Genomic DNA, 22235 nt, shown 5'->3' on the forward strand with positions numbered 1-22235 from the left:
GTCTGCCTGCATTGCAAGTGGATTTTTTACCAGCTGAGCCACAAGGGAATCCCAAGAACACTGGAGTGGGTAGCCTACCCCTCCTCCAGCTTATCTTTCCGTCCCACAGGGCGCATGCGCAGACCGCTGGTAGCGCCTGCCTGGCGGGTTTGCGCTGCAAGTCCGAGGGGCAGAGGTTCGGTCAGGCGAGGGTGTCCGTCTGCGAGGAGAGCGCGCGGCGGCCCAGGCCCGGATTCCTGGGTCAGAAAGATAAGCTGGAGGAGGGGTAGGCTACCCACTCCAGTGTTCTTGGGATTCCCTTGTGGCTCAGCTGGTAAAAAATCCACTTACAATGCAGGCAGACCTGGGTTCGGTCCCTGGGTAGGGAAACTACCCTGGAGACGGGAACGGCTATCCACTCCAGTATTCTTGCCTGGAGAATTTCATGGACTGTCAAGTCCATGGGGTCGCAAAGAGTCAGACATGACTGACCAACTATAATATATATATCGTGATGACACACAGATTCATATTATATGTGACTGTATGTTTGCACAAATAGAGTAGAAATAGTTTTAGTTTGCAAAAATACTCATAGTCTCATTTCCTACCTTTTTTTATACAAAAGGTGGCAGACTGTACCCATTGTTCTATGCCTTAATTTTTTCCTATTTTGGAGACCTTTTTGTATCAGTACAAAGAGAATTTGCCTAGTGTTTTTGAACAGCTGTTTGAATTCTGTTGTACTGTTGTTGTGACTTGATTTATTTAACCCATTCCTGACTACTGGGTGATTGAGTTGTTTTCAGCCCTTTGCTCCCAGTATTCTGTGCACAACTATGAGCTTCAGCAGTTCTGCTGGTGTGTAAACCTTCTGGGAAGATAAATCCCCTGGAGTGGAATTGTTGAGCCACAGTGCACATGTGTGTTTCGTTTTGACAGAGATTTCTAAGCTGCTTTCCATAGACACTTGAATATCAGACCCCCACCAGCCTGTGTTAAAGACTTTGTTTAACTAACATATTTTCCTTCATTTCAGTAGTGATGGCCAATGATTTGGATGACGACATTTAAAGTTTCACTGTAGATGATTTTTGAAGGCTGTGGTGGTCCTGCCTCATGGTCCAGTGGTGAAGAATCCACCTGCCGATGAGGCAGGGAACAGGGTGTTTTCCATCGATCCCTCATCCGATGCCACTGAGCTCCCAGCAGGTTCAATACAAACCTACAGAATGGACAATGCCAGGAGTGAAGGAGAGGGAAAACGGGGGGACTCTGCATGAGGAGGACTGACACTGATGTCTCCGTGTAGATGGGGTGTGGCCAGCACACTCCTTTGGTGCAGGATGTTCCTAGGACCGTTGGGGAGCGCACGGGGGAGGAACAGGGGACCTAAGGGAACTCTCTGTCCTCTCTGCTCCATTTTGCCCCTGGCACCCTCATCTGCTCAAAGAGAAGATTCATCCTATGGAAAGACAAACCCACACGTGAGCGAACCTCATTTCTGGTTCACTTGGATTCTGAAAGCGTGACGGTCAGATTCACTCAACTCTCTGGATTTCTGTGCTTCCTGAGATCCTGGCCTACTCACTGGAAGAACAAATGGAGCCCGATGAGATCTCCCTCTGCACGGCCGCTCCAGTGTGCACATATTTCAATGGCTACAACTTGTGGACAGCGCACCGAGAGCCTAACCCCCCGGTGTTTCACACGCCTGTTTCCACAATGGGTGAACAGGTCTAGCTGCGGCAAGCCCAAAGCTTGCCACTGCCTGTTCGATCTGCAGTGACTCTGCAAAGGAAAAACGTGCCCGGTCTCATGATCGATCCCCTTTTCGGAGCCAGCCTGGTGCATGATCTGTTTTCCAGGCCACATGCACGCACTGGCACTGGGGAGTTGTGTTCCTCCTCCTCCTCCCCTCCCCCCTCCGTCTTCTCCCTCCTCCTCCTCCTCTTCATCCTCTCTACCCCCACCCTTCCCCCCCAACACATGCACGCTTCCTCACCCCCACCCCGCCTGGTCCCGGCCCGCCTGGGTCTCCCCCACCTGAGGAAAAGACCAGGAAAAAATGGTCCCAGAACGACGCAGCCGAGAAACAGTGAAAGTCCGCTTGGATGCAGTTAGGAGACACCTGAGCATACCTAGACCAACACTGCCACCTTGTGGGATGAGAGGCCAGTGCGAGGAGAGCCCAAGAGCTCAAGAAGAGGAGGAGGAGGAGGATGCTTTTCTGTCAATGTTTTCCATAATCAGACTATCATGGAAATTCATCTATCCATCCACCCACTCACCCACCCATCCACCATCGTTTCGGTCCTTTTCTGTCCTCTACGCTCGTGAATAGGTACAGGCGTAGACACACAGACAAGAGTTCTATCACTATGTTTGTACGGATGTCTACATAGGTATAGGTGTAGATACCACACACACAGACGTCCATATCTTCTTTGTCCCCTCCTCCGTGGGCACTCCGTGGAGTTGCTGGGTTGGGTCAAATGGTGAATCTTTGGTGGAGTGTTCCGAGGGAATCACAGGACTGTTTTCCCTAGGGATGTGGTTTCTCTCTCTCTCTCTCTCTTTCTCTGTGATGCGCCAGGTGATGAGATCTGATATCGCTGAGTCTGCCAATATTTTTCTCAGCTGCAGAAGAGCCTGTCTCCACCCCCAGCAGCCCCAGCCCAGCCCAGCCCAGCCCTGCCCTGCCATCGATTTCTTGACTACCTTGTGCTTCTGTGTGTCTGTCTGTTCTACCTTTGTTTGGAATGAAGGTGTCTGTTAGGGCTTCCTGCCCACTTCGCTCATCCGGGGTTGTTTCTCTTTTGTAGGTTGAGTTGTCTGACGCCTTGATCAGTTTTGGACAGAAAAGCCCCTTTTGCAGTATGGTTGCTCTTTGACACACACACATACACACACACACGCACACACACACTCACACACACACGGATGTCTGTTTCCCTCCATGTATGGACATGTATGTCTGTGAGTGTATCTAGATAAGTATGTACACACACACATATACATACATGTGCACACACGTAGACATCTACACAGACACATGCATGTATGTGCACACATGTACACTGACTTATATGTATGGGTGTATACATACACACATATGCATATGTGTGTATGTGTGTGTGTATCTATGCACGTACAGCTGTGGATGTGCACCTGTGCATAGTATATGCATGTGTGTTTACTCACATATACACGTGTGTATATATATACATATACACCCGTACACCTGTGGGGACATACACACGCTACACATAGATGTAGATGTATGTGTGAGTATGCACGAGCGTGTGTGTGTGTGTGTGTATGTATGTGTGTGCATATACACAGGTGGATATATGCTTATATATAAGCATGCACGTACTTGTACACATGTCCGTACATACATACCCCTGCATATACATCACACGTATACACATATGTGCATCTCTATACATTTACACGTCCATACTTACTCGTATGTCTGTCTGTCTGTGTACGTATATGCACATATATGCATGTGTGTTCACACATGTGTATATCCATGTCCGTGTGTGTATACATGCCTGTGTGTACGTATATACATGCAAGCATACACGCACGCTATAAACACCTAGGCATATACGTGCGCACACAGATATATGCATGTACATGAGCATGCCCTTCATACATATTTGTTTATACTCAGGTGTGTACGTATATATAGACGCATATATGCTCGCGTATACATATATACATGTGTATCTGCATGGAGAAGGCAATGGCAACCCACTCCAGTACTCTTGCCTGGAAAATCCCATGGATGGAGGAGCCTGGTAGGCTGCAGTCCATGGGATGGCGAAGAGTCAGACACGACTGAGCAGCTTCACTTTCACTTTTCATTTTCGTGTGCTGGAGAAGGAAATGGCAACCCACTCAAGTGTTCTTGCCTGGAGAATCCCAGGGATGGCGGAGCCTGGTGGGCTTCCGTCTATGGGGTCGCACAAAGTCGAACACGACTGAAGCGACTTAGCAGCAGCAGCAGCATATGCACATGTGTATGCATTCTCTCTCTCTATTTCGCTCTCAGAGCAGTTCTACGGCTTGACTTTCAAAACAGAACATCTCGTTTCTGTTCAACTTCAAAACGTTACTTGCTCGTTTATGTGGCTGTTATCATGGAACCCGGGGTTTATTTTGTGGATCCTTAATGGCTAGGTCCTCCCCACCACGCCCCTCACCTCCCCCCGCCTCTGGCATCCCTGCCACCCCAGACCAGACCACCGGGCCCGGCCTCCCGCCCGCCTTTCCGGTGTTTGTGGCCAGTTATTTTGAAACCCGTGTTCTCCTGACCTCAAGTGTACTTTCATCATAGAAATTTCTTTGCTAGTTTTTTGGTTTAGGACCAGGAATTGGGATTAGGTAGAGAATATAGATAAACATAAGTGTTGTTGAAGTCAGTATTCTTTTTAGATGTTGGGCATTTATCTGAAGAATACAAAACCACAAATTTGAAAAGACATATTCTATGTTTATTTTAGCATTTTTCACAATAAACAAGATATAGAAACAACCTATGTGCCCATCAGGAATGGCTAATGAAGATGTGAGATCTTTGAAATTGAAAGAAATATAGCAAAAATTTGCAGAAGTAATAAAAGCAAAGATCTTTCCTAGGTGCTGGTACATTTTGTATCAGTGATCTGCAATGAGTGAGGTCATTTTTAGTCATTATCTATTTCCTTAGGATTTGGAGAATTTGTTTGCTATTGGATGTTAAGGTCTCCAGAAACACAGGAAATATTTGCATTTTCAAGGACCCTCATGATTAGAGTAGACATATGGTGATATTTCCTGAAGAAACACAGGAAGGGTGATATTTCTGCCAAAGGGTAATTGCTAGAATCACCATTTTCAGAATAATTCATCATAATTTTAGTCTTGGAAAAGCAAAGGCAATATCTTAGCTCACTCCTCTCAACGTAGAGGTTGAAACAACTTTCCAGGTGCCTGTGTGACGTGGCTGAAGGAGTGAGGTAGCCATCCATGCATGTGTTACTTTGAAGGGAAGATCCTTAGTTGGGGGAACAGAAGAGACAGAGGTTTGAATCATCAGTTTTTATTTTCTCTTTAAATCTCTTGATGATATAACAACAACAACAACAAAAAGTTGTGAAGAATGGGAATCATTTCCGAGGAGGAGAATATTCTTAGGTGAGGATACTGTTTCCTTTTCTGATTTTATTGTTTAGATAAATAGAGGAATATGGGAAGTTTGACATACTTTTCTGTGTGTCTGATTAATATTGAGCATGAGAAACTAACAACATTCTGGATACTCCTAAATATAAGTAGCTGTAAGGAGGTTTGTTGTTTTTTCTTGTTAAAAGAGACCAGAAGATTTTTATTTAATGCAGAAGAAGTCTTACATGATAATTTTTTGAAGGAAAACAACCAAAACCCGTTATTACTATGGAACTTAATTAAAAGATAAGACAATAAATGATATGATTGTCAATCCTTATCATGTCATGGGTTCTTAAGGCTATAAACACTTCATAACGGTGAGATTACCAGTAAAACTATTATTATTACAGGTACAATTTTGAACATAATATTTTATATTCCTTATAATCCTTTTACATACTTGTGTTTTCAAAACAATTCCCAGGGGAGATCTCTGGTGGTCCAGTGGCTAAGACTCCAGGTTCCCGGTAGAGAGGGCCTGAATTTGATCCCTGGTCAGGGAACTAGATCCCACATGCAGCAAACTAAGACCCAGCACAACCAGATAAAAAAAAAAAAAAAACAATTCGCAGAACTATTGTCATAGATATTGGCAAAGTTTGATTAAGTCTTTTTGTGCATCTTCTATCAAAGGTTATTCCTGGATCCATCAGAAAAATGTGGGATTGAGTTAAATTGAGAGGAGTCTTATTGTTGACTGAAGTTCTGTCTGTTTCCCTTTCCTCATCATAGCTATTTCCTTCTGGTTTGTATGTTCAACTTTATTCTTTGTGTTAAAATTAGTGGCAGAAATGTTTGTAATTCATCACTCAACACTGATCTCTTGGACCCACACTTGATTTGCATTTCCAGGTTGGTATTATCCCATCAATAACTGCTTTCTAAGTACACTTGCCAGCCAACTTTTAAATGTTATTTACATTACGGACCATATTTCCCCAATGTGATCATAGAAATATTCCCTTGGTATCTCTGATTATCTTGAAGAGATCTCTAGTCTTTCCCATTCTGTTGTTTTCCTCTATTTCTTGGCATTGATCACTGAGGAAGGCTTTCTTATCTCTCCTTGCTATTCTTTGAAACTCTTCATTCAAATGGGTATATGCCTTCTTTTCTCCTTTGCTTTTCACTTCCCTTGTTTTCACAGCTATTTGTAAGGCCTCCTCAGACACCCATTTTGCTTTTCTGCATTTCTTTTTCTTTGAGATGGTCTTGATCCCTGTCTCCTATACAATGTCATGAACCTCTGTCCATAGTTCATTAGGCACTCTGTCTGTCAGATCTAGTCCTTTATATCTGTTTTTCACCTCCACTGTATAATCATAAGGGATTTTATTTAGGTCATACCTGAATGGTCTAGTGGTTTTCCCTTCTTTCTTCAGTTTAAGTCTGAATTTGACAATAAGGAGTTTATGATCTGAGACACAGTCAGCTCCTGGTCTTTTTTTTTCTGCTGACTGTATAGAGCTTCTCCATCTTTCCCTGCAAAGAATATAATCATCTAATTTCAGTGTTGACCATCTGGTGATGTCCATGTGTAGAGTTTTCTCTTGTATTGTTGGAAGAGGGTGTTTGCTATGACCAGTGTTTTCTCTTGGCAATACTTTATTAGACTTTGCCCCACTTCACTCTGTACTCCAAGGCCAAATTTGCCTATGACTCCAGGTATCTCTTGACTTCCTACTTTGGCATTCCAGTCCCCTATAATGAAAAGGACATCTTTTTGGGGTGTTATTTCTAAAAGGTCTTGTAGGTCTTCATAGAACCGTTCACCTTCTACTTCTTTAGTGTTACTGGTTGGGGCATAGACTTGGATTATCGTGATATTGAATAGTTTTCCCTAAAAACGAACAGAGATCATTCTGTCACGTTTAAGATTGCATGCAAGTACTGCATTTTGGACTCTTTTGTTGACCATGATGGCTACTCCATTTCTTCTAAGGGATTCCTGCCCACAGTAATAGATATAACATCCTACACCTTCCAGGATGTCTGGCTCTAGGTGAATGATCACACCATTGTGATTATCTGGGCTATGATGATCTTTTTTGTACAGTTCTTCTGTGTATTCTTGCCACCTGTTCTTAATATCTTCTGCTTCTGTTAGGTCCATACCATTTCTGTCCTTTATTGAGCCCATCTTTGCATGAAATATTCCCTGGATATCTCTAATTTTCCAGAAGAGATCTCTATTCTTTCCCATTCTGTTGTTTTCCTCTATTTCTTTGCATTGATCACTGAGAAAGGCTTTCTTATCTCTTCTTTTAGTCTTTGGAACTCTAGGGTCACAAAAACTCAGACATGACTGAAGCAACTTAGCTAGCACACATGCATTAAGAAATCCTGTCTGCTATATTATCAATTCTGTCAGATCTAAAGGGATTCAAACTATACATCATCTTCATATTCTCAGCATATACTCCTGACACATGCGAGGCACCCAAAATGTGCTTATTAAATGAACGAACAGTTTCAGGATCTTGAAGTTTCTCACCTACTTTTTCATATCTCTATAAAACAGCATTAGGACCAGGGAACATGGTGATTTCATGCTGCACCTGTTGCTCTTGTGATATTGTCCAAATTTATTTAATTGACTTTAAATAGTTTATTACTTTGAAAAATATTATGAAGACCAGAAGTTATGCATTCAAGATGCTGCTTCTACAAATGGCTAGGTCCTGAAGTTCTCATGTCTTTGCCTTTTTTAAAAAAGCCGGTTATATATGCTACCAGATTTCCCTTAGATGAAGATTTTCATTGAGAAGAATGCTTAAATTAAAAGAAAAACACACCAGTAATGTTAATCTGGGCAGAGATTAATATAGAAGCCTAAATTTGTGGAAAACTTATTCTTAGTTTGTACACATTACCCTAATTATGCCATGCCTCAATTAAAAAACAAGTTCACACCAGGACTAAAACACAAATGAGCTATCTACAGGTTCTGGGGAGTGGGGAGAAAACAAAATAATGCTTTGCCCCCTGAAGATTAAAGAGATCAATAAATATAATTACAAGTGAAGTGATGTGAAGCATCCTGATGATGAATATCCAGATTCAAATGCTAGCTCTGCCACAATTTTGTGGCCTTCAGATATATCTTGTTCTTTGTATGCTCATTTCAGAATTCTGTAAAATTAATATCTACACCTCATGGAGTTCATATGAAAGAATGAGCACACATGTATGTATTTATAACTTATTTTGAATATTCACAAGGACATAAAAAGTGTAAGTGTTTTACAAAAGTCCTGTGAGAGTTAGTACTTTCATTTACATTTTACAGATAAGGGACCTGAAGCATGAAGAGCTTAAGTCCAAGTGTGAAATATATATTTGTTTCAAAAGCCCTTTTTTTTTTTTTTAGTTTTTTTTTTTTAATAAATTTATTTATTTTAGTTGGGGGCTAATTACTTTACAATATTGTAAGTTTTTGCCATACATTGACATGAATCAGCCATGGGTTTACATGTGTTCCCCTTCCTGGACCCCCCACCCACCTCCCTCCCCATCCCATCCCTCTGAGTCATCCCATTGCCCCGGCCCTGAGCCCTTGTCACATGCATCGAACATGGAATGGTGTTCTGTTTCACATATGATAATATACATGTTTCAATGCTATTCTCTCAGAACGTCCCACCCTCACCATCTCCCTCAGAGTCCATAAAATTGTTCCATGCATCTGTGTCTCTATTCTGTCTCGCATATAGGGTTATCATTACCATCTTTCAAATTCCATATATATGCATTAGTATACTGTATTGTTGTTTTTCTTTCTGGCTTACTTCACTCTGTATAATGGGCTCCAGTTTCATCCATCTCAGTAGAACCGATTCAAATGTATTTTTTTTAATGGCTGAGTAATATTCCATTGTGTATATGTACCACAGCTTCCTTATCCATTCCTCTGCTGATGGGCATCTAGGTTGCTTCCATGTCCTGGCTATTGTAAACAGTGTTAGTTGAAAGAAGCAGAGTAACAGAACCATAATCTTACACAGGTTTTACATTTTGGGAGAAATAAACAAACACATAACAAACATATCTTTCTACCTCTCTGTCTCTCTGTCTCTGATTATATATATATATATATATATATATATACATCCACACACAAACATGGGAGGTATGGACAGGCAGAGAGACACACTGTGTACTGAGTGCATAAGTATAAACTCATCTGTCCTGGAAGGAAAAGTGGCAGATTAAACTGTTTCTTCCCATTTTCTTACTATTCCCATACTTCCTAAACATCCTCAATGACTACATGGAGATTATTTTAATAAAATGATAGTTATTTTGAGTCTGAAAAAGGTGCTGGAATTAGGGCTAGTTTCTGAGTGCCAATTAATTGAATGCTTTTACATTGTCAATTTAGATAATTTATAAATTATTATGTGTGTGTGTGTGGGTGCAGACATTATATAAATAGAATTATTCTGAGAAGTAGCTAAACACAATTTTTTGGACAAAAATTAGTTAGCCCTAAATATATACTCAGTGTAAGAGAGGTTTAAATAACTAGCAGAGCTGTGTACAAAGAAAGACATCTTCACTTTTTAGATATACACTTCTTATGTAAAATGTTTTACATACGAAGTGTATATCTAAAAAGTGAAGATGTCTTTGTGTTTCCAAAATAAAATTCCCAAGTTAAGAAAAAGCATTCCAAAAAGGTTAGGATACTAGGTTTAAAGTGAATGAAGGAGATTTGAAGGGAGGGCATATTTTATATACACTGAGGCTGCATCATTGGAATAAAATGAGCTTGGCATTGTCTAGATGCCTGTCTGTTCCACCTCTTTCTACCCCCACAGCTGATCACCTGCAAAATGTGTTCGATGGCATTCGGGAAGTTATTCAGGGTGCAGATAGGGATGGACTTTTCAGGAGGGTCCTGGCTGGAGCTGTATGACTCTGTCAGGAAGGGGATAACCACTTATACATTACCCTTGGTTCCCAGTGTGCCTGACTCCAGAAGTGGCTTATGGTAGTAAACACAGCGGCGGTCCATGTATATGCCTGTGGGAAAGAGTCAGAAGATGAAGGGGAGGTAAACATCAGTACAATTTATGATGACACTGCCTCCTGAAAACACAAACATGGCTCTGGCATTGTTCTCACCTATCCAGAACACTTGTAGGCATCCACACTCGCCATACCATCCAGGTTTTAGAAGAAGTCATCACCATATACATGCTCTGTCTCACAGCCCACGTGGTTCTGATGGCTTATAACCCAGATGTATGGATTTATTCAGCTCACAGCTGCAGCAGCTGTATCAGACTTCGATTTCTGGGTAGGGGCAGAGGCAACAGAACTGTCATTCATAAAATCACCCAACCAAAGTTTACAGACCTGTTCAGAAAACTGATTAAGTAATGATGCACAAGACCTAGGCTCTGAGTTTAGGAGGCTCTGTGGTCTATGACAAATGTCACACAGCTGAGGCTGAAACAAATTGGGAACAGGGCTGTAAAAGAAAACAGTGGTACAATAGGAGACAATGGACTGAGCACCTTTATCTTCTATCTACCCCAACATGCATTGTCACTTTTAATTACCAGCACCCAAACGTGGGGTACATTCACTGAAAGAAAACCAAGATACTCTGGTTTACAAAAACAGGTTCCTCTGAAACCTCGTATCAGCTAAAGTTGTTCTTCTGTTCAAAATCCTTTATTAGTTCCTTTACTTCAGTTCAGTTCACCTCAGTCGTTTCCGACTCTGTGTGACCCCATGAAACGCACCACGCAAGGCCTCACTATCCATCACCAACTCCCGGAGTCCACCCAAATCCATGTCCATCTAACCGTCTCATCCTCTGTCATCCCCTTCTCCTCCTGCCCCTAGTCCTTCCCAGCATCAGGGACTTTTCCAATGAGTCAACTCTTCACATGAGGTGGCCAAATATTAGAGTTTCAGCTTCAACATCAGTCCTTACAATGAACACCCAGGACTGATCTCCTTTAGGATGAACTGGTTGGACCTCCTTGCAGTCCAAGGGACTCTCAAGAATCTTCTCCAACACCACAGTTCAAAAGCATCAGTTCTGTGGTGCTCAGCTTTCTTCACCGTCCAACTCTCCCATCCATACATGACCACTGGAAAAACCAGAGCCTTGACTAGACGGACTTTTGTTGGCAGAGCAATGTCTCTGCTTTTCAATATGCTATCTAGGTTGGTCATAACCTCCCTTCCAAGGAGTAAGCGTCTTTTAATTTCATGGCTGCAATCACCATCAGCAGTGATTTTGGAGCCCCAAAAAATGAAGTCTGACACTGTTTCCACTGTTTCCCCATCTATTTCCCATGAAGTGATGGGATCAGATGCCACTATCTTAGTTTTCTGAATGTGGAGCTTTAAGCCAACTTTTTCACTCTCCTATCTTGACAAACACAAATTTTATACCTGTCTAGGTACAGTGACGGTTTCTGTATAACTGTCAGCAAAGCATTGCCATGGACTTAATGATGACATAGATCTAGGGTTTTGCATGTCAGGCAATGCTTATGTGAGTAATACAGTCAGGTATATACATCCATATTTCTATTTGTGTCTATCTACAATGATATTTACTTCATACAATATGTTTATTGATTTCATTAAAAAAAATTACTAACAATGCTGTTTGTTAGGCTCAGTGTCTTCACATAGGGTTTCTGTGTGTCCTATTGACAGGACAGCATAGTCAGTCTGTATCATAGAAGTAGAGATACCGCAAGAGTCCCAGGAATGTGAACCTTGTTCCTGGAACTGGACCTTCCAGAAGCCTAGGAGCATTGAGTAGGGCTGGGCTGCAAAGAGGGAGGGGAGAGAAAGCTATTTCTCCCAGTCCTCTGAGCACCCAACTTGTATCAGTGCTCGCAGGAAAAGACAGTCACCCACGAGATGCGGGTCTACAGTAGAGCCATGGAGAGACTCACAGGATTGTGTTTTAGTCCATTTCATGTGAAAAACTTTTGTCTGTTAGGCCAGCGACAACTGCAATGTCAGGTCAAATTCCTAAAGCACCACTCAGACTTGGAGGCAAACAAGTTTGACAGGATATATTTGAGATGAAATAGAACTGCACATGGGCAACTAGCATCCTCAAGGAAGTACTACAAAGCCAGTCATCTAGCTCATAGATGACTGTCTCCTAGACTGAGATTTTAAACATTTCAGGAATCCACACCTGGAGCTCCCTGGTGACATCAAGACTAGTGTACTGTCCTTGGCCCTGAGAGGATTAACAGCTAGGCAGTTCTCCTGAGGGAGGCCAGAGTTCTCCAAGGGCAAGAACAAGCATTTTCTACATTTCTTTGCTTTAGCCCTGTAGGAGGCTTCTTTTGATCCTATGTTGCTATGATAATTGGTTCTATCAAAAACTTTTTTCCAAACCTTGAGCTGCTAATTGTCCAACTAAACAATACTATTCAAGTAGGGAAATCAATGATCTCTATGTGAATAAATAAAAATGGCCATTTGGTGTTCAGGAGGATCATTTCATTTTCTTACTTACATCTTACTCATGGAAGTGCTTTTCTTAAGCTATGTCAATGAATACTATGTATTTCCTTTGGAGATCTGTATTCCTTCAAGATTTACATTAATTTTTTTATGGATACAATATATCTCACCCAGAGACATCTCACCTGGAGATGACTCCCCTTGTACTGATATGTATGTTGTGGGAGAAAAAACCTGATGCAATTCTCTCAGTCTTGAGGTGTTTATATCCGATCAACAGCTTCCTAAGGAGTATAAGATGCCTTGCTAAAAACAGGGTATCTTTTCTGTCCCCTTCTGATGTCTATGTCAGAAGCTTTCCCTTTCCCTTTTATACTTTAATTAAACTTTGCTACAAAAAACTCCAAGTGATCAAGCCTCATCTTGTCCAGGATGAAAATTCTCTCCTCCGAAGGCCAAGAATCCTGGTGTCACTCACAGCTCATAGCTGCAACCCGCCCCCCCCCCAGCCCCCAGTCCCTCTGCCGGGATGTACAGGTGGGCAGGAATAGGAACAGCCATGTGAAAGATTGGCAAGGCCAGCTTTTTCTGTCCATCCTGCTCAGCTGTGAGACTGACAAGTTGACTCCAGGATCTGTGAAACCACCCAAGACACACAGGAACAGGAAAATGGATGCAGGCATTTGTGGCAGGATCCTGTGCCTGAGCAGATGTCCCTTGCCCTCCACTAACAGGAAGGCACAATGTGTGGCCTGGCCTCACTTGTCCTGCCCCAGGACTCCCACTCTGCTCTAATGCCCCACTTCACAGCGGGGTTTGGCACCAGCCCTATACAGACCCAGAACCTTCAGGTGTTTGGATAGCCATTCCTTCTTGTCTGGAGGATAGAGGGCCAAGAAGAGCTGAGATTAGAATTTCCCCAGGACCTGATTCAGTGTTTCAGGGTAATGGTGACAGGTCACCAGTGTGCTGAGTACCAGATCTTGGGGAGAGAAAGAGCTTAAGGAATGTCTTTCTTTGTGTGTTGGTGACATACAGGCCCTTCTAGAATGAGGATCCCATGGGAAGGGCCCTTTTATGCCGGGTCTGGAGTGGATTCCAGGGAGCAAAACCTACTCTCTGCTTTGTATTTTACCATGGAGTTTGATGATGTTTCTGAAGAATCTCACCAGGATACCAGGATCTGCCGATTCTGTGAGCTAAGTAAGGTCCTTACCCATCCCCTGTCTCCACCCTCCTCAACTGCTTTCATGCAGACTGCCACCATCTCTGCCCTGACTGGGGGTTTAATGACTTTTCTGGCCTCTTCAGTGGCCCCTGTTCTCTTGGTTTCCACGCTGCTTATAGTAAAACCTTCCTAAAAGGCAAATCATCACCTTACTCCCTTATTGGTGTCTGCATGGCTCCTCCTGGCTTCAGGGATAAAATTGTAAGTATGTACAAGTTGTGTCCTTTTTCCAGGCCTGATGTTTCAGAAACTCCCCAATAAAAAGTGGTGAAGTAAATACATCAGTCTAGAGTTCAGGATTGGGGTTTCCCTTGTGGCTCAGCGGTAAACAATCCCGAGTCCACGCTCCCCAATAAAAAGTGGTGAAGTAAATACATCAGTCTAGAGCTCAGGATTGGGGTTTCCCTTGTGGCTCAGTGGTAAACAATCCCGAGTCCATGCAGGAGACATGGGTTTCATCCCCAGTCCAGGAAGATCCCACATGCTACAGAACAACTAGGCCCATATGCCTTGGTTACTGAGTCTGTGCTTTAGACCCTGGCAACTGCAAGTGTTGAGCCCATGCCCAGCAACTACTGAAGCCCACATGCCCCAGTACCCATGCTCCATGACAGGAACCACAGCAATGAGAAAGCCAGACACACAACCATAGAGCGGCCCCCTCTCTCCACAAATAGAGAACAGCATGCACAGCAATGAAGACACAGCACACCTCAAAATAAATAAATAAATAAAATGATTTAAAAAAATACAGTCTAAGACTGGATACAATTGGCCAATACCTAGTACTATCACTTGGGAAACTTACTGAATCTTCTGTAGATAAAATAGAGAAATCATAGCTCACTGTGCCATCTGAAGTGTGGGAAGCTCTCTGTACAGTGCTGAGAGCACAGCTTAGATGTAATCAGAGGTGACTGTGAGCTTTACTGTTATAATTAAACCCTTCACAATTTGAGATCTGGAGAGCGGCCCATGTAGACCTGCAGACAATGTATGTCCAGCCCTCTCAGTTCACTGCACGTTCACTGGTCCAGTTGTACTGTGCCCCCAGCATTTGCCAGCAACTTCTAGGCCTGTATTCCCTATTTTGATCCATTAACTTTAAATCATCCTCACCTCTTGTCTGACATGTTCTCTTTCCTGTTAGAATATTTCTGGCTCCCCAGGCACAACTTAACATCTTTCTTCTCTTCTAATAGCACTCGTCTTGCTGAAATAATTATATTTTTATCTGCTTTGTTCTCTCTGCTTTGTTCCATTCATCTAGGGATTGACTGGCACATAGAAAAGCCTGGTACATGAAAACTTTTGTTAAGTGTTTATTGAATGACTTGCCAACTGCAGGCAGCTTGTGGAAGTTTATTAGCCCTGGAAACCTGGCCCTGGGGTGGACACACCCTCTGGTACCATAGTGTTCATGGGAGTGTTTTTGTTGTAGTTTTAGCTGTATTCCCTAAAACATATGCAGTAGCTTTTATTCAAATTGTGTATATTTGAAAATAATGAATAATTAATTTTATAACCTCAGAAGGACTTAGAAAAATAGTAGTGGTTAAAAAATCATTGATCCTTCCAACAATCTCACTTCTGGGTATACCTCAAAAGAAAATAAAAATAGAATGTCAGAGAGATATCTGCACTCCCATGTCCATTGCGGCATCATTCACAATAGTCAAGACATGGAAACAGCCTAAGTGTCCATCAAGGGAAGAATAGATAAAGAAGATACATGTTACAGATAGAGATAGATTAATAGGTAGATATAGATGTAAAATTTAGCAACAGGAATGAAGAAATTCTTATATTGTGATAGCATGAATGTTACTTAGGGAGTGATGCCAAATGAATAAGTCAGATGGGAAAGAAAAATATTTTCTGATGTCACTTACATACCACTGCGATCTAAAACAATCAGAACTATAATAACAGAGCAATTGGGGGAGGGAGCAGTGGGAAGATGTTGATGTAAGGGAAAAACCCTCATGTATAAGGTAAATATGTACTGTATAAGTAACAAATAGCATTGTGATTATAATGAATAGTATTATTATTATAGTATTATACTATTAGAAAGTTGCCATGACAGTTGACATTAATAATTCTCTTCATGTACAATTGAAGAAGGAAATGGCAACTCACGCTAGAATTCTTGCCTAGAAAATTCCACAGATGGAGGAGCCTGGTAGGCTACAGTCCATGGGGTTGCAAAGAGTCAAACACGAGTAAGTGACTTCACTTTCTTTCATATTAAAAAAATGATACTTATGGGTTGTGATAAAGCTATTAACTACTGCTTTGGTGGTAATTATTTTGCAACATACAAGTGCATCAAGTCAACATTCTGTACACGTTAGAACTAACAATGTTATATATCTTCAACTAAGGAAAATATATTTCAATACACCTGGAAATTAAAAAAATAAAATCATCTATTTTTATTATCTTTCAGTTAATAGTCAGTATCAGCTGCAAAAAAGAGAGAGAGTTTTATTTGGGGGTCTTAGATATTGCAATTCAGGGACACAGATTTCAATAAAACCAAGAGAGTGTGCCACAGGAAAGAGTCAAGAGCTTAGAAAACAGGAACTCATGAGGCTGTAAAGCCACCTGAGAGCAATTATGATTTGCTGTCATGCAAAAGAGGAAATATTTCTTCTTAAATAGTAGGCTGTCACAAGTTATTTTGGGAGAGGGGAGGGTATGATAGGTATTTTGAATTCCTGGAACACTGTTTAGATAATCTGGAGGCCTCTGTTACACAGTAAGTGCTCAAAGTTTACCTTCCATCCAGACTGCAACACAGACTTCTTCCTCAATGGCCTCCCCTCTCTATTTTGGGGAGCTCTCTTAGCAATGCTGATTCCATTTTGATTTTTATTTCACATGTCATACTCTTTTGCATTTAAAGACATCATTAAATAATTTTATGAAGAGATCTGGTTTATATTTTTAGAGATTATTAGAATTAGACATTATCACTATCTGTTGTGTGGTTTCAGGCACTAAAAACCAATATGGGGATAAATTCAAAAGCTCTCTTTGCTATAGAGAAAGGCTGTGTATAGCAAATGATGCCACAGTGCAGTCTAATTTGGAAGTCTGAAAAACAGATGGTATATTTCATGTTCTCTAATAACCTCAGTTTAACATGCATGAAATGATAAAAATACAGTATAACCTTCCAAAGATAATGGATAGTATTTTATTTGGGTAATACTACATATGAAAGTAATTCACATAACTGTAAATATAGCACTTTCATGTTTTTTCATTATGGCCTGTTTTCCAGATATTGAAGACGACCTTGATGCAAAATGCAAAGTCATGTGCCTGAAGCATGGTGAACATACCAAAATGTCAGTTTAAAGCAAATAAAAATTTATTGCAGGGCTAGGCAGAGATGATGGGTAACACATGCCCCAAACACTTGGAACTTCTTGAAGCATTTCATCAAAGCATGTTTCTAGGCAACGTCCAAGAGTGGCCTGGTTAGCTGTTACAAACCTCTTGGTGTGGGAATAATTTATTCTTGAAGTTTCCACATATGTCAGGTCATGATATTTCTGTAAACCTCCAACAAGATAAATATTATTCTCTATTCTGCACATTTCTATCTGTATATGAATGGAAATGTATTGGACTCTTAAAAGTCTGAGCCTTGATAATGGGTTTGCCCTGTATGTCTCAAGCTATAGGCAGCATACAGAAACTGAAGACATCAGGGATAATGTATAAATGTTAAAGTAAAAGAAACAGACCTAATACAGAGGGCAGACTTACTCTTCCTTGCTGCAGCCTCAAGGTAAATACTGGGAATACCCAGTCTATTTTTGAGAAGATGCAGTGTTTATTTGAACTGTTGCCAGCAATGCAGCTTCTCTGCTGGAGTTGAAACTGAGATTTATTTCTTGCAGCTAATTAGTTCTATTTCAGAACATATATCAGGAAGGATCTTAATAGTTTTTTGTCATGTCCCTGAAAATATACTAGAGAACATTTGGTGCAGTTCTCATACCCAGAGACTGGGAAAATTAAGGTGGCACTAGAAATTATACCTTTGGTTATATAGTATCTTTCCTGGAAAATAAGATGCTCTTAAACTCTAATTGTATCAAACAGTAGCATGGATAATAATTGCATTATCCACAAGTTTCAGCAAAGATGGCTTTCCCTCTTCTTTATTATATACATTGTTAAAAAAGTTTTAGAATTGGACACTTGATTGCAACAAAGAGGCATTCTATTTGGGGTTTCTTTGGACTGCAGCCAGGAGAGGAGCAGAGTTGACTGTTTCAGGGCCTGGTCTTGCTTCCCCTAGGACTTTCCTCACCCTTGATCTTGGATGCTCTGAGGTAAGTTGTCTCTGCAACAACCACTCAATTTGTCTGGAAACACTGAATCATGTGGTAATTGACTTTGTTTCCAGGAGTGTCTCAGGAGGTGACAATGATTTCTCATGGGGGAATCTGTGTCAGAGGCTTACCAACCATATTTTTTATGTGGTTCATGAAAAGCTCACTTGTCACCTGTCAACTCACCATCCATATGAGAGTCAGCACCAACACCCCCAGCATAGCTGAGAGTCAAGAAGGGGTTGCATGGAAAGAGATTTGTGTGCTTGCTCGTGGTCATGATTATAGACAGAAAGTATCAAGGAGGAATAACTCCCAGAATAAGTAGGCTTGCCCTGAGTGCAAAATAGTTAGAAGAGGCCTCACACTTGGCGGATGGGTCAGAGCTTTAGCCACAGGAGAGTGAAAAGGAAAGACCTGGGAAAGGGCTGTGGGGCAAGGGACAGTCTGAGCCCAGCACCAGTGGTGAAGGACAAGGAGGCACCTTGAAAGAAAGTGCTGTTTGGAGGTTTGTGGTAAAAGCACAGGGTGCTGCTAAAGATGAGGCTTGTGGAACCCAAATAGTAAAGAGGAGCCAGAAACAGTCGAGGAAGGATAAGAATCCTGTGTACTGAGGACCTGCACTTCACCAAGCTGACAGCAAAGGGTCCTGTCTAGATTAAATCCAAGTCAGTTGTGCAAACGCCACTCAGCCACCTCCTCAACTACAAGGCCGACAAATACATGGTTTAAAGTCTAGATTTCATGACCTTTGTGACAGGCTCCTATATTAAATTCCTCCTATTGAAAAAAAAAAAAAAAAAAAAAATAAAGTCTAGGTGGACAGCACTCACATATCCGGCAACCACACAGCTAATACATGCTTTGAAAGAACCAACAATGAGCTGATAGCTTTTTCTGGATCTGCTTATAACCAAAGATACCACTAGATACTGTGGATCTGGACTCTTGTCTCACATATCCATTAAGCCATCAAAAAAAGTACTGTTCATGCTACCTCTCAGGCCAGAAATGACACTGAAAGTGTAACATGCTCAAAAAGTCCTCAGAGATTCATGGATTGAATCGAGAAATTCCACCTGGTCATTTACCCTCATGATTCATTCCTGCTCTTACCGCTACTATCACACGGGTGAGATACGAGCAAGTTCACCTGAATTAACTTGCACACATGGGGATAAAGTTAGCTTTAAGCACACAGATATTTAGAAATTTCATGGTAGCATGCCAGGTATTCACATTATATATCAGATATTGGCCTAATTTGATAATAAGAGAGCTCAGGCCTCAAGCATAACTTCAGGCAGAATTTCCCTCCAACAGAAATAGGTCAGATGAGCTGGCAGCCCAAGAAAATGAGCAACTGCCACTAACAGACTGAGATACCGATGGGCTCCATCCACGGGGAGACCTCCTGCCAAGCCTTCCCCCTCAAGGGCCATTATCCAGCCTGTGGGTATCAGCTGAGGAGAAAGGGAGGTGGTTGTCCTGAAACTAGCCGCGCTCGAGTCAGTCTCCCAGGAGCTCTCATTCCGGCTCTGGACACTCACTCCCAGGCATAGGTTCTCACTCCAGCTTTCAGATGGATCCCAGTCCCTTCTTCAGAGAAGTTCCTCCGGATGAGTCCCCAGCCACAATTGGGCCTTGTTCGACCTTGCTGGATTTCTCTTCTCCTTCTTTATTAAACTTTAGGTCCAAAATAGATTTTTAACAATGACTTTCCATTCCCTTTTTTTCTCACCATTATTCTGACTACTTGCATTTAATTCTGCACACCTTTGGATTGCTTATGACACTCCAGGCCACTGAAAAAAAGAGAATTTCCATTCTGAGCTCAAAGATTCTCAGGGAGCATTTAGACCTCACCTCTGTTGGAGACGGGAAGGTGGCAGGTGACTGGGACCACAGAGAGCACAAAGGGCAGAGCTGATGCTGTGCCCCTGAGCAATGGTGCCCGGCTCTCTCTCATTGGCTGCAGATGGTCTGCAAGATTCAGGGGGTTCCTGATGCCCCCACCATACTGGTGAGATATGTTGCCTCTTCAGGAATCTGACACCTTATCAGCAAGCGTAGCCATGTCCCCTTACCCTGAGTCTCCACACCATTCCCAGACGAGCCCTCAGCCCACCTTCTCCTCTCCAGCAGAATGAACCTGAGCTTCTCTCCTGGGACAGGTCATTCTATGTCACGGGATGTCCTCTTTACTCCTATTGCTGGCAAGTTATTGATGTACTACTTGTAGGTCAGAGACTCCTCATTCTAATTTCCCAGAGGCTTTTTTTCATTCAGTAAATTTGGTTCCTTTGAATTTAAAGGAATTCCCTTTGAAGACTATCATTTCTGACCTAGTCTCAAAAAAATCTCTTTTGAGGAACTCCCCGAGGGTTCCAGTGATAAAGATACTTTGCTTCCATTGCAAAGGGCACAGATTCATTCCTTGATTGCAGAATCTAGATCTTGTATGCCTCACAGTGTAGCCAAAAAAGTATATTTTAAATATAAAAGGCCCAAGTATAAACCTATTACTTTCCCTTTTTATTATTATGATAATAATCTAATTCTCTTCAACGCAACACAAATGTTTGTTACTAACTAGGAGGGTCATGTTGCAGAAATTATAAAGAGAAAAACAGAGAATTACTGTATGATATCTCCCTACATCCATCTCTAATCCAACGTATGAAAAATCAAGGAAGTCCACACAAAGTATCATCTTTAAATAGAGCTTTCTACTTTGAGAGAATAGAATTATATTCATTAGAACTAAGGTTTCCAGTGTGTGGCTCTGTTGAAATCATGCATCCAGCCAACAATTCTGGAAAATATGATAATTCAGAATTGAGTAATCAATGAAACCAACATTCTGTCAGTCAGCGGGATTTTTTGGATTGCCTGAATTCTAGGTTCTAAATGTTATCAAGCCAGACACAATCTTCACAAATTTTTCATAGATCTTGCAATACCTTTTTTAAAATTTCAACTTTTTTGAGGTATAATTGACAAATAAAATTGCAAGAAATTAAAATATACCTGTGGTGAATTAATGTGTTTATGATGTGAAAGGATTCCTCATCCAATTAATTAATATCATCACCTCACATATTTCACTTTCTTTTTTTTCTTGCTTCCATCTTTCTTACTTAGATTTTATCATCATAAGATTTCATTTGTACAAAACATGTCAAAAATATTGCCATGTTTTACATTAGATCCTCAGACTTTATTCATCTTATAGCTGAATATTTGTCCCCTTTTACCAGCCTTTCCCCATAGCCCTAGTAACCACTCTTCTACTCTCTGTATGAGTTTTACTTTTTCATGGATGCAATATCAGAGCCAGCCCTGAAATTTCCTCCAATTACAGTTCCTTTCTCAGAGTCATCAGTTCATTTTATGTTATCTTTCATGTTTTACAAAATTACTCCCAACCAGCAATGGAGCAGGTGTGGCAGGCAATGAGCCACGAAGATTTACAGGGTGGCATCCATTTACTGTGGAAATTAACCATGACATTGATCAGTCTGTCAACCTAGAAAGAGATAACTGGACATTGCACAAAAATTTGCTTATTTATTTGTAGAAGTTTGGCATTAAACTAAACCCATAGAACTGGTATATAAATTCAGTCACAAAGGGAAATTACATGTTTCCAAGAACATATGGGATATATTTTTGAAGGGTAATATGGGGCTTTTTTAGAGCCTGGTCACTTCTTTCTGTTTCCTAAAACACCAGTCTCCCACTGTGCCCTTTATGGTATAAATAGCCATAACAGAGCATCACCATGGTAACAAACATTCCAATGGTGGCCTGTATTGAAAAGGAAGCTCTGGTCATAAGAATTAAAGTATAGAAATAAACAGAACAGTGATGCCAGACCTATGATTTTACTTAGCATATTTTTTGTTTTAGTTATGTTGAAATTTAACAAGAAAAACTTGATATTAATACAGTCTTTAACAGAACAGGCAGGCTTTTTTAATCTCAATAATTGATAA

The sequence above is a fragment of the Giraffa tippelskirchi genome, chromosome Y, assembly GCF_054371585.1.
Source record: "Giraffa tippelskirchi isolate mGirTip1 chromosome Y, T2T-mGirTip1v1.2.pri, whole genome shotgun sequence".
Classification (NCBI taxonomy): Eukaryota; Metazoa; Chordata; class Mammalia; order Artiodactyla; family Giraffidae; genus Giraffa; species Giraffa tippelskirchi.